Source organism: Bubalus kerabau, unplaced genomic scaffold, assembly GCF_029407905.1.
Source record: "Bubalus kerabau isolate K-KA32 ecotype Philippines breed swamp buffalo unplaced genomic scaffold, PCC_UOA_SB_1v2 scaffold_25, whole genome shotgun sequence".
In the NCBI taxonomy this organism is placed as follows: domain Eukaryota; kingdom Metazoa; phylum Chordata; class Mammalia; order Artiodactyla; family Bovidae; genus Bubalus; species Bubalus kerabau.
The window spans coordinates 8,598,326-8,616,592 of record NW_026577879.1 but is presented as its reverse complement, the minus strand read 5'-3'; positions in this window follow the sequence as shown (position 1 = coordinate 8,616,592).

Below are 18,267 nucleotides of genomic sequence, written 5' to 3'. Positions count from 1 at the left end.
CAGCCGCTTGATCAGCACCTGTGAGCCGCTTGATGAGCGCCTATCAGCCGCTTGATTAGCACCTGTCAGCAGTTGACCAGCACCTGTCAGCCGCTTGATCAGCGCCTGTCAGCTGCTTGATCGGTGATTATCAGCCGCTAGATCAACATCTGTCAACGACTATCAGCACCTGTCAGCCGCTTGATCAGCGCCTGTCAGCCACTTGATCAGTGATTATCATCCGCTAGATCAACATCTGTCAACGACTATCAGCACCTGTCAGCAGCTTGATCAGCGCCTGTCAGCCACTTTATCATCGCCTAATCAGCTGTGCGATCAGCGCCTTCTCAACCGCTTGATCAGTACCTGTCAGACACTTTATCAGCACCTGTCAACTACTTCATCAGCGACCACTTTGCTGCGTGATCAGATCCTACTCAGCCACGTGATCCGTGACCCTCAGCCTGTTGATCAGCGTCTGTCAGCCGATTGATCATTTCCTGCTCTGCTGGTCATTTAGCGCCTGGTCAAACACTTCATCTGTGCCTGTCAGCCGCTTCATCAGCGCCTGTTAGCCGCTTTATCATTGCTTAATCAGCTGCATGATCAGTGCCTACTCAGGCGCTTGATCAGTACCAGTCAGCCAGTTGATCAGCACCTGTAAGCAGCTTGATCAGCGCCTATCAGCTGCTTGATTAGCACCTGTTAGCCAGTTGATCAGCACCTCTCAGCCAGTTGATCACCACCTGCAAGCCACTGGATCCGCGCCTGTTAGCCGCTTGATCGTCACCTTATCAGCTGCACAATCAGCGCCTACTCAGCCGCTTGATCAGAACCTGTCAGCCAGTTGATCGGCACCTGTCAGCCTCTTGATCAGCACCTGTCCGCAGCTTTATCAGCACCTATCAGCTGCTTGATTAGCACCTGTCAGCATGTTGATCATCACCAGTCAGCCGCTTCATTAGCACCTGTCAGCCAGTTGATCAGCAACTGTCAGCCGCTGGATTAGCACCTGTCAGCCAGTTGATCAACACCTGTCAGCTGCTTAAACAGCGCCTGCCTGCGGCTTCATCAGTGCCTGCCAGCTGTTTGATCATTGCCTTCTCAGCTGCGCGATCAGCGCCTACTCAGCCGCGAATCAGCCCCTCCACAGTCGCGTGGTCAGAGTCTGTCAGCCTCTTTATCAGAGTCGGTCATCCGCTTGATCAGCACCTGTCAGCAGGTTGAAGAGTGCCTACCCAGCCGCGAGAATTGCATCTCTCAGCCAGTTGATCTGCTCCTACTGAGCCCCGCAATCAGCGCCTACTCAGCCGCCCAATCAGTGCCTGTCAGCCGATTGAGAAGTACCTGTCAGCCAGTTGATCAGTACCTCTTAACCAGTTGATCACCACCTGTAAGCCACTGGATCAGCACTTGTCAGCCACTTGATCAGCACGTTTCCACAGCTTCATCAGCGCCTATCAGCTGCTTAATTAACACTTCTCAGCCAGTTGATCAGCACCTGTTTGCCGCTTGATCAGCGCCAATCAGCCACGTGATTAGCACCTGTCATACATGTGATTAGCACCTGTCAGCCGCTTAATCAGCACATGTCAGCAGCTTGATCAGCAACTGTCAGCAGCCTTATCAACACCTATCAGCTGCTTGATTAGCACCTGTCAGCATGTTGATCAACACCTTCAGCCGCTTCATTAGCAACTCTCAGCCAGTTGATCAGCACCAGTCAGCCGCTTTATCATTTCCTGCTCTGCTGGTCATTCAGCTCCTGGTCATCCACTTGATCAGTGCCTGTCAGCCGCTTGAGAAGTACCTGGCAGCCACTTGACCAGCACCTAATCAGCCACGCGATCATCATTTACTCAGCCGCACGATCATCGCCTCAGCCGCTTGATCTGTGTCTACTCAGCCCCGCGATCAGCGCCTACTCAGCCGTGCGATGTGCGCCTGACAGACACTTGAGAAGTACTGTCAGCCACTTTATCAGCGACTATCAGTCGCTTGATCAGCACCTGTCAACGACTTTATCAGCACCTGTCAGCCGCTTGATTACCGCCTGTCAGCTGCTTGTCCACTGCCCACTCAGCCGATTGAAAAGCGCCAATGCAGCCGCGCGATAAGCACCAGTCAGCCGCCTGAAAATCACCTGTCAGCAGCTTGATCAGTGCCTATAAGCCACTTGATTAGCACCTGTCAGCTAGTTGATCAGCACCTGTCAGCCAATTGATCAGCACCTGTCAGCCAGTTGAACAGCACTTGTCAGCACCTTGATTATCGCCTATCAGCCGTGTGATTAGCACCTGTCAGCCTCTTGATCAGAGCCTGTCAGCAGCTTGATCATCTCCTATCAGCTACTTGATTAGCCCTTGTCAGCCAGTTGATCAGCACCTGCCTACCGATTGATCAGTGCCTGTCAGCTGCTTGATCATTGCATTCTCAGCTGCACAATCAGCACCTATCAGCTGCTTGTTTAGCACCTGTCAGCCAGTTGATCAGCACCTGTCAGCACCTTGATCATCGCCTATCAGCCGCTTGATTAGCACCTGTCAGCAAGATGATCAGCACCTGTCAGCAGCTTGAGCAGCGAGTATCAGCTGCTTGATCAGCACCTGTCAGCCAGTTGATCAGCACCTGTCAGCAGATTGATCAGGCCTATCAGCCACTTGATTAGCACCTGTCAGCCAGTTGATCAGCACCTGAGAGTCGCTTCATTAGCACCTGTCAGCCAGTTGATCGGCACCTGTCAGCTGCTTGATAAGCACCTGTCAGAAGCTTTATCAGCACCTATCAGCTGCTTGATTGGCACCTGTCAGCATGTTGATCAACACCTCTCAGCCGCTTCATTAGCAACTGTCAGCCAGTGGATCAACAACTGTCAGCCGCTGGATTAGCACCTGTCAGCCAGTTGATAAACAACTGTCAATTGCTGGATTAGCACCTGTCAGCCAGTTGATCAGCACCTGTCAGCTGCTTGATCAGCACCTGTAAGCCGCTTAAACAGCACCTGCCAACCGCTTCATCAATGCCTGTCAGCTGCATGATCATTGCCTCCTCAGCTGCACGATGAGCGCCTACTCAGCCGCGAATCAGCCCCTACACAGCCGCGTGATCATAGTCTGTCAGCCTCTTTATCAGAGTCGGTCATCTGCTTGATCAGCACCTGTCAGCAGGTTGAAGAGTGCCTACTCAGCCGCGCGAATTGCATCTCTCAGCCAGTTGATCTGCGCCTACTGAGCCCCGCAATCAGCGCCTACTCAGCCGCCTGATCAGTGCCTGTCAGCCGCTTGAGAAGTACCTGTCAGCCGCTTGATCAGCACCTTTCAAACGCTTGATCAACGCCTATCCGCTTCTTAATTAACACTTCTCAGCCAGTTGATCAGCACCTGTTATCCGCTTGAACAGCACCTATTAGCCGCTTAATCAGCACCTGACAGCAGCTTGATCAGCACCTGTCAGCAGGTTTATCAGCACCTATCATCTGCTTGATTAGCACCTGTCAGCAGGTTGATCAACACCTGTCAGCCGCTTCATTGGAAACTGCCAGCCAGTTGCTCAGCCCTTGTCAGCTGCTTGATCAGCCCCTACACAGCCGTGTGATAATAGTCTGTCAGCCGCTTGATCAGAGACTGTCAGATGCTTGATCAGCGCCTAATCACCCCCTCGATCAGCACCTATTGCGCGGCGCGATCAGCACCTGTCAGCCGCTTGACAAGCACCTATAAACCACTTGATCAATACCTAATTAGCTTCGCTATCAGTATTTACTGAGCCATGTGATCATTGCCTCAAGCACATTATCTGTGCCTACTCAGCCCCGTGATCAGTGCCTATGCAGTCGTGCGATACGTGCCTGACAGCTGATTGCGAAGTACTGTAAGACGCTTGATCAGTGATTATCAGCCGCTAGATCAGCATCTGTAAACGACTTTATCAGCACCTCTCACCCGCTTGATCAGCGCGTGTCAGCCGCTTTATCATCGCCTCCTCAGCTGCATGATTAGCACCTACTCAGCCCCTTGATCAGTACCAGTCAGACAGTTGATCAGCACCTGTCAGCAGCTTGATCAGCACCTGTCAGCCAGTTGATCAGCACCTGTCAGCCACTTCATTTGCACCTGTCAGCCACTTTATCAGCAACTGTCAGGCGCTAGGGCAGCCCCTATAAGCAGCTTGATCATTAACTGTCAGCCACATTATCAGCACGTGTTAGCCGCTGTATCAGAACCTGTCAACCGCTTGATCAACACCTGTCAGCCGCTTCATTAGCAACTGTCAGCCAGTTGATCAGCACCTGTCAGCTGCTTGATCAGCACCTGTAAGCCGCTTAAACAGTGCCTGCCAGCCGCTTCATCAGTGCCTGTCACGTGCTTGATCATTGCCTTCTCAGCTGCGCGATCAGCGCCTACTCAGCCGCGAATCAGCCCCTCCACAGCCGCGTGATCATAGTCTGTCAGCCTCTTTATCAGAGTCGGTGATCTGCTTGATCAGCACCTGTCAGCAAGTTGAAGAGTGCCTACTCAGCCGCGCGAATTGCATCTCTCAGCCAGTTGATGTGCACGTACTGAGCCCAGGAATCAGCGCCTACTCAGCCGCCCGGTCCGTGCCTGTCAGCCGCTTGAGAAGTACCTGTCAGCCGCTTGATCAGCACCTATCAGCAGCTTGATCAGCGCCTATCAGCTGCTTAATTAACACTTCTCAGCCAGTTGATCAGCACCTGTGAGCCGCTTGATCAGCGCCTATCAGCCGCTTGATTAGCACCTGTCAGCCAGTTGATGAGCACCTGTCAGCCGCTTAATCAGCACCTGTCAGCAGCTTGATCCGCACCTGTCAGCATCTTTATCAGCACCTATCAGCTGCTTGATTAGCACCTGTCAGCAAGTTGATCAACACCTGTCAGCCGCTTCATTAGAAACTCTCAGCCAGTTGATCAGCCACTGTCAGCCGCTGGATTAGCACCTGTCAGCCACTTGATCAGCACCTGTCAGCCGCTTCATAAACGCGTGTCAGCCTCTAGAGAAGTACCTGTCAGCCACTTGATCAGCACCTGTCAGCCAATATATCAGCAACTCTCAACATCTTGATCAGTGCCCACTTATCTGCGTAATCAGAGCCTACTCAGCCACAGGATCAGTGACCCTCAGGCGGCTGATCAGCGCCTGTCAGCCGCTTGATCATTTCCTGCTCTGATGGTCATTCAGCGCCTGGACAACCACTAGATCAGTGCCTGTCAGCCCCTTGACCAGTGCCCACTCAGCTGATTGATAAACGCATACGCATCCACACGATAAGCACCTGTCAGCCACTTGAGAAGCATCTGTCAGCAACTTGATCAGGGCCTATCAGCCACTTGATCAGTACCTGTCAGCCAGTTGATCAGCACCTGTCAGCCACTTCATTTGCACCTGTCAGCCACTTTATCAGCAACGGTCAGGCGCTAGGGCAGCACTTATAAGCAGCTTGATCATTTACTGTCAGCCACATTATCAGCACCTGTTAGCCGCTGTATCAGAACCTGTCAACCGCTTGATCAGCACCTGTCAGCAGCTTTATAGCACCTACCAGCTGCTTGATTAGCACCTGTCAGCATGTTGATCAACACCTGGCAGCCGCTTCATTAGCAACTGTCAGCCAGTTGATCAGCAACTGTCAGCCGCTTGATTAGCACCTGTCAGCAAGTTGATGAGCACCTGTCAGCTGCTTGATCAGCACCTGTCAGCAGCTTTATCAGCACCTATCAGCTGCTTGATTAGCCCCTGTCAGCCACTTCATCAGCGATTGTCAGCCGCTTGTTATGCACCTGTCAGCAGCATGATCAGCGCTTGACCAATTTTCACTCAGCCGATTGAAACGCAAAGACTCAACCGCGTGAATAGCATCTTTAAGCCAGTTGATCTGTGCCTACTGAGCCCCGCTGTCAGTGCCTACACAGCCTCCCGATCAGTGCTTGTCAGCCGCTTGACAAGTACCTGTCAGCCACTTGATCAGCACCTGTCAGCAGCTTGATGTGCGCCTATCAGCCGCTTGATTAGCACCTGTCAGCCAGTTGACCAGCACCTGTCAGCCGCTTGATCAGCGCCTATCAGTGGCTTGATTAGCCCCTGTCAGCCATTTGATCAGCAATTGTCAGCCGCTTGTTAAGCACCTGTCAGCAGCTTGATCAGCGCTTGACCACTTTCCACTCTGCCGATTGAAAAGCACTGACTCAGCCGCATGAATAGCATCTTTCAGCCAGTTGATCTGTGCCTACTGAGCCCCGCAGTCAGTGCCTACACAGCCGCCTGATCAGTGCTTGTCAGCCGCTTGACAAGTACCTGTCAGCCTCTTGATCAGCACCTAATCAGCCACACGATGATCATTTACTCAGCCGCGCGATCATCGCCCCAGCCTCTTGATCTGTGCCTACTCAGCCCCATGACCAGCGCCTACTCAGCCATGCGATCTGTGCCTGACAGCCACTTGATCAACGACTATCAGCCGCTTGATCATGACCTTATCAGCTGAACGATCAGCGCCTACTCAGCCGCTTGATCAGAACCTGTCAGGCAGTTGATCAGCACCAGTCAGCCGCTTGATCATTTCCTGCTCTGCTGGTCATTCAGCTCCTGGTCATCCACTTGATCAGTGCCTGTCAGCCGCTTGAGAAGTACCTGGCAGCCACTTGACCAGCACCTAATCAGCCACGCGATCATCATTTACTCAGCCGCACGATCATCGCCTCAGCCGCTTGATCTGTGTCTACTCAGCCCCGCGATCAGCGCCTACTCAGCCGTGCGATGTGCGCCTGACAGACACTTGAGAAGTACTGTCAGCCACTTTATCAGCGACTATCAGTCGCTTGATCAGCACCTGTCAACGACTTTATCAGCACCTGTCAGCCGCTTGATTAGCGCCTGTCAGCTGCTTGACCACTGCCCACTCAGCCGATTGAAAAGCGCCAATGCAGCCGCGCGATAAGCACCAGTCAGCCGCCTGAAAATCACCTGTCAGCAGCTTGATCAGGGCCTATAAGCCACTTGATTAGCACCTGTCAGCTAGTTGATCAGCACCTGTCAGCCAATTGATCAGCACCTGTCAGCCAGTTGAACAACACCTGTCAGCACCTTGATTATCGCCTATCAGCCGTGTGATTAGCACCTGTCAGCCTCTTGATCAGAGCCTGTCAGCAGCTTGATCATCTCCTATCAGCTACTTGATTAGCACTTGTCAGCCAGTTGATCAGCACCTGCCTGCCGATTGATCAGTGCCTGTCAGCTGCTTGATCATTGCATTCTCAGCTGCACAATCAGCACCTATCAGCTGCTTGTTTAGCACCTGTCAGCCAGTTGATCAGCACCTGTCAGCACCTTGATCATCGCCTATCAGCCTCTTGATTAGCACCTGTCAGCAAGATGATCAGCACCTGTCAACAGCTTGAGCAGCGAGTATCAGCTGCTTGATCAGCACCTGTCAGCCAGTTGATCAGCACCTGTCAGCAGATTGATCAGGCCTATCAGCCACTTGATTAGCACCTGTCAGCCAGTTGATCAGCACCTGAGAGTCGCTTCATTAGCACCTGTCAGCCAGTTGATCGGCACCTGTCAGCTGCTTGATAAGCACCTGTCAGAAGCTTTATCAGCACCTATCAGCTGCTTGATTGGCACCTGTCAGCATGTTGATCAACACCTCTCAGCCGCTTCATTAGCAACTGTCAGCCAGTGGATCAACAACTGTCAGCCGCTGGATTAGCACCTGTCAGCCAGTTGATAAACAGCTGTCAATTGCTGGATTAGCACCTGTCAGCCAGTTGATCAGCACCTGTCAGCTGCTTGATCAGCACCTGTAAGCCGCTTAAACAGCACCTGCCAACCGCTTCATCAATGCCTGTCAGCTGCATGATCATTGCCTCCTCAGCTGCACGATGAGCGCCTACTCAGCCGCGAATCAGCCCCTACACAGCCGCGTGATCATAGTCTGTCAGCCTCTTTATCAGAGTCGGTCATCCGCTTGATCAGCACCTGTCAGCAGGTTGAAGAGTGCCTACTCAGCCGCGCGAATTGCATCTCTCAGCCAGTTGATCTGCGCCTACTGAGCCCCGCAATCAGCGCCTACTCAGCCGCCTGGTCAGTGCCTGTCAGCCGCTTGAGAAGTACCTGTCAGCCGCTTGATCAGCACCTTTCAAACGCTTGATCAACGCCTATCCGCTTCTTAATTAACACTTCTCAGCCAGTTGATCAGCACCTGTTATCCGCTTGAACAGCACCTATTAGCCGCTTAATCAGCACCTGACAGCAGCTTGATCAGCACCTGTCAGCAGGTTTATCAGCACCTATCATCTGCTTGATTAGCACCTGTCAGCAGGTTGATCAACACCTGTCAGCCGCTTCATTGGAAACTGCCAGCCAGTTGCTCAGCCCTTGTCAGCTGCTTGATCAGCCCCTACACAGCCGTGTGATAATAGTCTGTCAGCCGCTTGATCAGAGACTGTCAGATGCTTGATCAGCGCCTAATCACCCCCTCGATCAGCACCTATTGCGCGGCGCGATCAGCACCTGTCAGCCGCTTGACAAGCACCTATAAACCACTTGATCAATACCTAATTAGCTTCGCTATCAGTATTTACTGAGCCATGTGATCATTGCCTCAAGCACATTATCTGTGCCTACTCAGCCCCGTGATCAGTGCCTATGCAGTCGTGCGATACGTGCCTGACAGCTGATTGCGAAGTACTGTAAGACGCTTGATCAGTGATTATCAGCCGCTAGATCAGCATCTGTAAACGACTTTATCAGCACCTCTCACCCGCTTGATCAGCGCGTGTCAGCCGCTTTATCATCGCCTCCTCAGCTGCATGATTAGCACCTACTCAGCCCCTTGATCAGTACCAGTCAGACAGTTGATCAGCACCTGTCAGCAGCTTGATCAGCACCTGTCAGCCAGTTGATCAGCACCTGTCAGCCACTTCATTTGCACCTGTCAGCCACTTTATCAGCAACTGTCAGGCGCTAGGGCAGCCCCTATAAGCAGCTTGATCATTAACTGTCAGCCACATTATCAGCACGTGTTAGCCGCTGTATCAGAACCTGTCAACCGCTTGACCAACACCTGTCAGCCGCTTCATTAGCAACTGTCAGCCAGTTGATCAGCACCTGTCAGCTGCTTGATCAGCACCTGTAAGCCGCTTAAACAGTGCCTGCCAGCCGCTTCATCAGTGCCTGTCACGTGCTTGATCATTGCCTTCTCAGCTGCGCGATCAGCGCCTACTCAGCCGCGAATCAGCCCCTCCACAGCCGCGTGATCATAGTCTGTCAGCCTCTTTATCAGAGTCGGTGATCTGCTTGATCAGCACCTGTCAGCAAGTTGAAGAGTGCCTACTCAGCCGCGCGAATTGCATCTCTCAGCCAGTTGATGTGCACGTACTGAGCCCAGGAATCAGCGCCTACTCAGCCGCCCGGTCCGTGCCTGTCAGCCGCTTGAGAAGTACCTGTCAGCCGCTTGATCAGCACCTATCAGCAGCTTGATCAGCGCCTATCAGCTGCTTAATTAACACTTCTCAGCCAGTTGATCAGCACCTGTGAGCCGCTTGATCAGCGCCTATCAGCCGCTTGATTAGCACCTGTCAGCCAGTTGATGAGCACCTGTCAGCCGCTTAATCAGCACCTGTCAGCAGCTTGATCCGCACCTGTCAGCATCTTTATCAGCACCTATCAGCTGCTTGATTAGCACCTGTCAGCAAGTTGATCAACACCTGTCAGCCGCTTCATTAGAAACTCTCAGCCAGTTGATCAGCCACTGTCAGCCGCTGGATTAGCACCTGTCAGACACTTGATCAGCACCTGTCAGCCGCTTCATAAACGCGTGTCAGCCTCTAGAGAAGTACCTGTCAGCCACTTGATCAGCACCTGTCAGCCAATATATCAGCAACTCTCAACATCTTGATCAGTGCCCACTTATCTGCGTAATCAGAGCCTACTCAGCCACAGGATCAGTGACCCTCAGGCGGCTGATCAGCGCCTGTCAGCCGCTTGATCAATTCCTGCTCTGATGGTCATTCAGCGCCTGGACAACCACTAGATCAGTGCCTGTCAGCCCCTTGACCAGTGCCCACTCAGCTGATTGATAAACGCATACGCATCCACACGATAAGCGCCTGTCAGCCACTTGAGAAGCATCTGTCAGCAACTTGATCAGGGCCTATCAGCCACTTGATCAGTACCTGTCAGCCAGTTGATCAGCACCTGTCAGCCACTTCATTTGCACCTGTCAGCCACTTTATCAGCAACTGTCAGGCGCTAGGGCAGCCCCTATAAGCAGCTTGATCATTAACTGTCAGCCACATTATCAGCACCTGTTAGCCGCTGTATCAGAACCTGTCAACCGCTTGATCAGCACCTGTCAGCAGCTTTATAGCACCTATCAGCTGCTTGATTAGCACCTGTCAGCATGTTGATCAACACCTGGCAGCCGCTTCATTAGCAACTGTCAGCCAGTTGATCAGCAACTGTCAGCCTCTTGATTAGCACCTGTCAGCCAGTTGATGAGCACCTGTCAGCTGCTTGATCAGCACCTGTAAGCCGATTAAACAGCACCTGCCAGCCGCTTCATCAGTGCCTGTCAGCTGTTGGATCATTGCCTTTTCAGCTGCGCGATCAGCGCCTACTCAGCCGCGAATCAGCCCCTCCACAGCCATGTGTTCATAGTCTGTCAGCCTCTTTATCAGAGTCAGTCATCCGTTTGATCAGCACCTGTCTGCAGGTTGAAGAGTGCCTACTCAGCCGCGCGAATTGCATCTCTCACCCAGTTGATCTGCGCCTACTGAGCCCCACAATGAACGCCTACTCAGCCGCCCGGTCCGTGCTGTCAGCCGCTTGAGAAGTACCTGTCAGCCAGTTGATCAGCACCTCTAAGCCAGTTGATCATCACCTGTAAGCCACTGGATCAGCACCTGTCAGCCGCTTGATCAGCAACTTTCAGCAGCTTGATCAGCACCTATCAGCTGCTTAATTAACACTTCTCAGCCAGTTGATCAGCACCTGTTAGCCGCTTGATCAGCGCCTACAGCTGCTTGATTAGCACCTGTCAGCCAGTTGATTAGCACCTGTCAGCCGCTTAATCAGCACCTGTCAGCAGCTTGATCAGGGCCTATCAGCCACTTGATCAGTACCTGTCAGCCAGTTAATCAGCACCTGTCAGCCACTTCATTTGCACCTGTCAGCCACTTTATCAGCAACTGTCAGGCGCTAGGGAAGCCCCTATAAGCAGCTTGATCATTAACTGTCAGCCACATTATCAGCACCTGTTAGCCGCTGTATCAGAACCTGTCCACCGCTTGATCAGCACCTGTCAGCAGCTTTATCAGCACCTATCAGCTGCTTGATTAGCCCCTGTCAGCCACTTCATCAGCGATTGTCAGCCGCTTGTTATGCACCTGTCAGCAGCATGATCAGCGCTTGACCAATTTTCACTCAGCCGATTGAAACGCAAAGACTCAACCGTGTGAATAGCATCTTTAAGCCAGTTGATCTGTGCCTACTGAGCCCCGCTGTCAGTGCCTACACAGCCGCCCGATCACTGCTTGTCAGCCGCTTGACAAGTACCTGTCAGCCACTTGATCAGCACCTGTCAGCAGCTTGATGTGCACCTATCAGCCGCTTGATTAGCACCTGTCAGCCAGTTGACCAGCACCTGTCAGCCGCTTGGTCAGCGCCTATCAGTGGCTTGATTAGCCCCTGTCAGCCATTTGATCAGCAATTGTCAGCCTCATTTTAAGCACCTGTCAGCAGCTTGATCAGCGCTTGACCACTTTCCACTCTGCCGATTGAAAAGCACTGACTCAGCCGCATGAATAGCATCTTTCAGCCAGTTGATCTGTGCCTACTGAGCCCCGCAGTCAGTGCCTACACAGCCGCCTGATCAGTGCTTGTCAGCCGCTTGACAAGTACCTGTCAGCCTCTTGATCAGCACCTAATCAGCCACACGATGATCATTTACTCAGCCGCGCGATCATCGCCCCAGCCTCTTGATCTGTGCCTACTCAGCCCCATGACCAGCGCCTACTCAGCCATGCGATCTGTGCCTGACAGCCACTTGATCAACGACTATCAGCCGCTTGATCATGACCTTATCAGCTGAATGATCAGCGCCTACTCAGCCGCTTGATCAGAACCTGTCAGGCAGTTGATCAGCACCAGTCAGCCGCTTGATCATTTCCTGCTCTGCTGGTCATTCAGCTCCTGGTCATCCACTTGATCAGTGCCTGTCAGCCGCATGAGAAGTACCTGGCAGCCACTTGACCAGCACCTAATCAGCCACGCGATCATCATTTACTCAGCCGCACGATCATCGCCTCAGCCGCTTGATCTGTGTCTACTCAGCCCCGCGATCAGCGCCTACTCAGCCGTGCGATGTGCGCCTGACAGACACTTGAGAAGTACTGTCAGCCACTTTATCAGCGACTATCAGTCGCTTGATCAGCACCTGTCAACGACTTTATCAGCACCTGTCAGCCGCTTGATTAGCGCCTGTCAGCTGCTTGACCACTGCCCACTCAGCCGATTGAAAAGCGCCAATGCAGCCGCGCGATAAGCACCAGTCAGCCGCCTGAAAATCACCTGTCAGCAGCTTGATCAGGGCCTATAAGCCACTTGATTAGCACCTGTCAGCTAGTTGATCAGCACCTGTCAGCCAATTGATCAGCACCTGTCAGCCAGTTGAACAACACCTGTCAGCACCTTGATTATCGCCTATCAGCCGTGTGATTAGCACCTGTCAGCCTCTTGATCAGAGCCTGTCAGCAGCTTGATCATCTCCTATCAGCTACTTGATTAGCACTTGTCAGCCAGTTGATCAGCACCTGCCTGCCGATTGATCAGTGCCTGTCAGCTGCTTGATCATTGCATTCTCAGCTGCACAATCAGCACCTATCAGCTGCTTGTTTAGCACCTGTCAGCCAGTTGATCAGCACCTGTCAGCACCTTGATCATCGCCTATCAGCCTCTTGATTAGCACCTGTCAGCAAGATGATCAGCACCTGTCAACAGCTTGAGCAGCGAGTATCAGCTGCTTGATCAGCACCTGTCAGCCAGTTGATCAGCACCTGTCAGCAGATTGATCAGGCCTATCAGCCACTTGATTAGCACCTGTCAGCCAGTTGATCAGCACCTGAGAGTCGCTTCATTAGCACCTGTCAGCCAGTTGATCGGCACCTGTCAGCTGCTTGATAAGCACCTGTCAGAAGCTTTATCAGCACCTATCAGCTGCTTGATTGGCACCTGTCAGCATGTTGATCAACACCTCTCAGCCGCTTCATTAGCAACTGTCAGCCAGTGGATCAACAACTGTCAGCCGCTGGATTAGCACCTGTCAGCCAGTTGATAAACAGCTGTCAATTGCTGGATTAGCACCTGTCAGCCAGTTGATCAGCACCTGTCAGCTGCTTGATCAGCACCTGTAAGCCGCTTAAACAGCACCTGCCAACCGCTTCATCAATGCCTGTCAGCTGCATGATCATTGCCTCCTCAGCTGCACGATGAGCGCCTACTCAGCCGCGAATCAGCCCCTACACAGCCGCGTGATCATAGTCTGTCAGCCTCTTTATCAGAGTCGGTCATCCGCTTGATCAGCACCTGTCAGCAGGTTGAAAAGTGCCTACTCAGCCGCGCGAATTGCATCTCTCAGCCAGTTGATCTGCGCCTACTGAGCCCCGCAATCAGCGCCTACTCAGCCGCCTGATCAGTGCCTGTCAGCCGCTTGAGAAGTACCTGTCAGCCGCTTGATCAGCACCTTTCAAACGCTTGATCAACGCCTATCCGCTTCTTAATTAACACTTCTCAGCCAGTTGATCAGCACCTGTTATCCGCTTGAACAGCACCTATTAGCCGCTTAATCAGCACCTGACAGCAGCTTGATCAGCACCTGTCAGCAGGTTTATCAGCACCTATCATCTGCTTGATTAGCACCTGTCAGCAGGTTGATCAACACCTGTCAGCCGCTTCATTGGAAACTGCCAGCCAGTTGCTCAGCCCTTGTCAGCTGCTTGATCAGCCCCTACACAGCCGTGTGATAATAGTCTGTCAGCCGCTTGATCAGAGACTGTCAGATGCTTGATCAGCGCCTAATCACCCCCTCGATCAGCACCTATTGCGCGGCGCGATCAGCACCTGTCAGCCGCTTGACAAGCACCTATAAACCACTTGATCAATACCTAATTAGCTTCGCTATCAGTATTTACTGAGCCATGTGATCATTGCCTCAAGCACATTATCTGTGCCTACTCAGCCCCGTGATCAGTGCCTATGCAGTCGTGCGATACGTGCCTGACAGCTGATTGCGAAGTACTGTAAGACGCTTGATCAGTGATTATCAGCCGCTAGATCAGCATCTGTAAACGACTTTATCAGCACCTCTCACCCGCTTGATCAGCGCGTGTCAGCCGCTTTATCATCGCCTCCTCAGCTGCATGATTAGCACCTACTCAGCCCCTTGATCAGTACCAGTCAGACAGTTGATCAGCACCTGTCAGCAGCTTGATCAGCACCTGTCAGCCAGTTGATCAGCACCTGTCAGCCACTTCATTTGCACCTGTCAGCCACTTTATCAGCAACTGTCAGGCGCTAGGGCAGCCCCTATAAGCAGCTTGATCATTAACTGTCAGCCACATTATCAGCACGTGTTAGCCGCTGTATCAGAACCTGTCAACCGCTTGACCAACACCTGTCAGCCGCTTCATTAGCAACTGTCAGCCAGTTGATCAGCACCTGTCAGCTGCTTGATCAGCACCTGTAAGCCGCTTAAACAGTGCCTGCCAGCCGCTTCATCAGTGCCTGTCACGTGCTTGATCATTGCCTTCTCAGCTGCGCGATCAGCGCCTACTCAGCCGCGAATCAGCCCCTCCACAGCCGCGTGATCATAGTCTGTCAGCCTCTTTATCAGAGTCGGTGATCTGCTTGATCAGCACCTGTCAGCAAGTTGAAGAGTGCCTACTCAGCCGCGCGAATTGCATCTCTCAGCCAGTTGATGTGCACGTACTGAGCCCAGGAATCAGCGCCTACTCAGCCGCCCGGTCCGTGCCTGTCAGCCGCTTGAGAAGTACCTGTCAGCCGCTTGATCAGCACCTATCAGCAGCTTGATCAGCGCCTATCAGCTGCTTAATTAACACTTCTCAGCCAGTTGATCAGCACCTGTGAGCCGCTTGATCAGCGCCTATCAGCCGCTTGATTAGCACCTGTCAGCCAGTTGATGAGCACCTGTCAGCCGCTTAATCAGCACCTGTCAGCAGCTTGATCCGCACCTGTCAGCATCTTTATCAGCACCTATCAGCTGCTTGATTAGCACCTGTCAGCAAGTTGATCAACACCTGTCAGCCGCTTCATTAGAAACTCTCAGCCAGTTGATCAGCCACTGTCAGCCGCTGGATTAGCACCTGTCAGACACTTGATCAGCACCTGTCAGCCGCTTCATAAACGCGTGTCAGCCTCTAGAGAAGTACCTGTCAGCCACTTGATCAGCACCTGTCAGCCAATATATCAGCAACTCTCAACATCTTGATCAGTGCCCACTTATCTGCGTAATCAGAGCCTACTCAGCCACAGGATCAGTGACCCTCAGGCGGCTGATCAGCGCCTGTCAGCCGCTTGATCAATTCCTGCTCTGATGGTCATTCAGCGCCTGGACAACCACTAGATCAGTGCCTGTCAGCCCCTTGACCAGTGCCCACTCAGCTGATTGATAAACGCATACGCATCCACACGATAAGCGCCTGTCAGCCACTTGAGAAGCATCTGTCAGCAACTTGATCAGGGCCTATCAGCCACTTGATCAGTACCTGTCAGCCAGTTGATCAGCACCTGTCAGCCACTTCATTTGCACCTGTCAGCCACTTTATCAGCAACTGTCAGGCGCTAGGGCAGCCCCTATAAGCAGCTTGATCATTAACTGTCAGCCACATTATCAGCACCTGTTAGCCGCTGTATCAGAACCTGTCAACCGCTTGATCAGCACCTGTCAGCAGCTTTATAGCACCTATCAGCTGCTTGATTAGCACCTGTCAGCATGTTGATCAACACCTGGCAGCCGCTTCATTAGCAACTGTCAGCCAGTTGATCAGCAACTGTCAGCCTCTTGATTAGCACCTGTCAGCCAGTTGATGAGCACCTGTCAGCTGCTTGATCAGCACCTGTAAGCCGATTAAACAGCACCTGCCAGCCGCTTCATCAGTGCCTGTCAGCTGTTGGATCATTGCCTTTTCAGCTGCGCGATCAGCGCCTACTCAGCCGCGAATCAGCCCCTCCACAGCCATGTGTTCATAGTCTGTCAGCCTCTTTATCAGAGTCAGTCATCCGTTTGATCAGCACCTGTCTGCAGGTTGAAGAGTGCCTACTCAGCCGCGCGAATTGCATCTCTCACCCAGTTGATCTGCGCCTACTGAGCCCCACAATGAACGCCTACTCAGCCGCCCGGTCCGTGCTGTCAGCCGCTTGAGAAGTACCTGTCAGCCAGTTGATCAGCACCTCTAAGCCAGTTGATCATCACCTGTAAGCCACTGGATCAGCACCTGTCAGCCGCTTGATCAGCAACTTTCAGCAGCTTGATCAGCACCTATCAGCTGCTTAATTAACACTTCTCAGCCAGTTGATCAGCACCTGTTAGCCGCTTGATCAGCGCCTACAGCTGCTTGATTAGCACCTGTCAGCCAGTTGATTAGCACCTGTCAGCCGCTTAATCAGCACCTGTCAGCAGCTTGATCAGGGCCTATCAGCCACTTGATCAGTACCTGTCAGCCAGTTAATCAGCACCTGTCAGCCACTTCATTTGCACCTGTCAGCCACTTTATCAGCAACTGTCAGGCGCTAGGGAAGCCCCTATAAGCAGCTTGATCATTAACTGTCAGCCACATTATCAGCACCTGTTAGCCGCTGTATCAGAACCTGTCCACCGCTTGATCAGCACCTGTCAGCAGCTTTATCAGCACCTATCAGCTGCTTGATTAGCCCCTGTCAGCCACTTCATCAGCGATTGTCAGCCGCTTGTTATGCACCTGTCAGCAGCATGATCAGCGCTTGACCAATTTTCACTCAGCCGATTGAAACGCAAAGACTCAACCGTGTGAATAGCATCTTTAAGCCAGTTGATCTGTGCCTACTGAGCCCCGCTGTCAGTGCCTACACAGCCGCCCGATCACTGCTTGTCAGCCGCTTGACAAGTACCTGTCAGCCACTTGATCAGCACCTGTCAGCAGCTTGATGTGCACCTATCAGCCGCTTGATTAGCACCTGTCAGCCAGTTGACCAGCACCTGTCAGCCGCTTGGTCAGCGCCTATCAGTGGCTTGATTAGCCCCTGTCAGCCATTTGATCAGCAATTGTCAGCCTCATTTTAAGCACCTGTCAGCAGCTTGATCAGCGCTTGACCACTTTCCACTCTGCCGATTGAAAAGCACTGACTCAGCCGCATGAATAGCATCTTTCAGCCAGTTGATCTGTGCCTACTGAGCCCCGCAGTCAGTGCCTACACAGCCGCCTGATCAGTGCTTGTCAGCCGCTTGACAAGTACCTGTCAGCCTCTTGATCAGCACCTAATCAGCCACACGATGATCATTTACTCAGCCGCGCGATCATCGCCCCAGCCTCTTGATCTGTGCCTACTCAGCCCCATGACCAGCGCCTACTCAGCCATGCGATCTGTGCCTGACAGCCACTTGATCAACGACTATCAGCCGCTTGATCATGACCTTATCAGCTGAACGATCAGCGCCTACTCAGCCGCTTGATCAGAACCTGTCAGGCAGTTGATCAGCACCAGTCAGCCGCTTGATCATTTCCTGCTCTGCTGGTCATTCAGCTCCTGGTCATCCACTTGATCAGTGCCTGTCAGCCGCATGAGAAGTACCTGGCAGCCACTTGACCAGCACCTAATCAGCCACGCGATCATCATTTACTCAGCCGCACGATCATCGCCTCAGCCGCTTGATCTGTGTCTACTCAGCCCCGCGATCAGCGCCTACTCAGCCGTGCGATGTGCGCCTGACAGACACTTGAGAAGTACTGTCAGCCACTTTATCAGCGACTATCAGTCGCTTGATCAGCACCTGTCAACGACTTTATCAGCACCTGTCAGCCGCTTGATTAGCGCCTGTCAGCTGCTTGACCACTGCCCACTCAGCCGATTGAAAAGCGCCAATGCAGCCGCGCGATAAGCACCAGTCAGCCGCCTGAAAATCACCTGTCAGCAGCTTGATCAGGGCCTATAAGCCACTTGATTAGCACCTGTCAGCTAGTTGATCAGCACCTGTCAGCCAATTGATCAGCACCTGTCAGCC